Source organism: Ceratina calcarata, unplaced genomic scaffold, assembly GCF_001652005.2.
Source record: "Ceratina calcarata isolate Rehan_Ccalc_2016 unplaced genomic scaffold, ASM165200v1 scaffold532.2, whole genome shotgun sequence".
NCBI lineage: Eukaryota > Metazoa > Arthropoda > Insecta > Hymenoptera > Apidae > Ceratina > Ceratina calcarata.
This window is the reverse complement of record NW_017176477.1, coordinates 16,417-17,536: the sequence shown is the minus strand read 5'-3', so window position 1 is coordinate 17,536 and position 1,120 is coordinate 16,417. Positions and strand designations below refer to the sequence as shown.

Sequence of the window (1,120 nt, the reverse complement as noted above, 5' to 3'; positions counted from 1 at the left end):
ATTTGTACATTTGCCCAAAAGCAGTCAAAATGACTTCCTTGGGCAATCTAATGTTAATACATAATCGAATTCATTAATTCTGATGTTTCAAGTGTCCATTTTGGAGAACGTTTTAACAAGATGTTACATGACAGTTTTTATTGATTGACTCTGTACGTTGTTGACACGTAGTGCGCTTCTATTTCTTATCTCATTTCTCTTCATTTTTCACTTTTCACATGGAACAGTTGTTCTTTACTTATTTCTTCGCCTGTTATTTAATCCAGTTTTGGTAGACGTAACGAGTACAAGGGAAACTACATTAAAGCGCCATGTTTTTCTGTTTCTAACTATAATTCATGCTCACCACTTAATTAGAATTTATCGTTCTATTAGCTAAACGTTCTCCGCTCTTCTTTTGTGTTAATACTTAAATACTCGAACCATTTATCTCTCGGCGTGAAGATACAGAGTAAATGATTGGTGGTGGGTATGAAAATGGTCGCGTGACCAGTGGTAGTGATGTTTGATAATGAAAAGCTGAACCCAGAGGCGAAACAATTACTGGAAGCAATTTAGATGGAGGAAAAGTAATGAACGCGTCCGGTGTGCATTTTTCAAATTAAGAAACCGAGTACTTCATCCTCTAAAACCAATCTTCAAAACGGTTTAATCTATAGCAGAAAACTCGATGAAATTGGGTCTCTAAAACTGGCTCCGAATTAAATGAACGCGCCACTAGAAATACATTTTCCACGGTTCATTCCCCTTGATGAACTCTTCTGAAGTTCACATAAAAAGTGACTCTTTCATTTTTATTTATGCTCGTATGAGTCGGGAGATTTCCGGCAAGAGTTTCAGAAATTTGATCAAAATACTATATCTAATATTTAAACCAATTAATACATATGTATAATATGATGTACAGAGTATCCTAAAACCAGTGTAAGATATTGAAATGGAAGATTCCTGACGTAATTTCAAACAACATTTTCCTTAGCGAAAGGTTGTCCGAGACGTGGTTGAAGAGTTATTAGCAAAAAACCCCGACCAATCAGAGCGCTCAGTTGACGCGATCTTCGAATCGGGAGCATTGGCTCGGATCCGGACGCTCAGCCTATCAACAATCTATCATTTCCCC

General features: G+C 37.0%; 1 protein-coding gene across 1 annotated transcript in view; it reads left to right on the top strand.

Annotated features, from left to right (window-relative positions):
* The window catches only part of LOC108628651 (midasin), a 51,420-nt gene that overhangs the window by 36,830 nt on the left and 13,470 nt on the right, over positions 1 to 1,120 (top strand). The window lies entirely within an intron of this gene.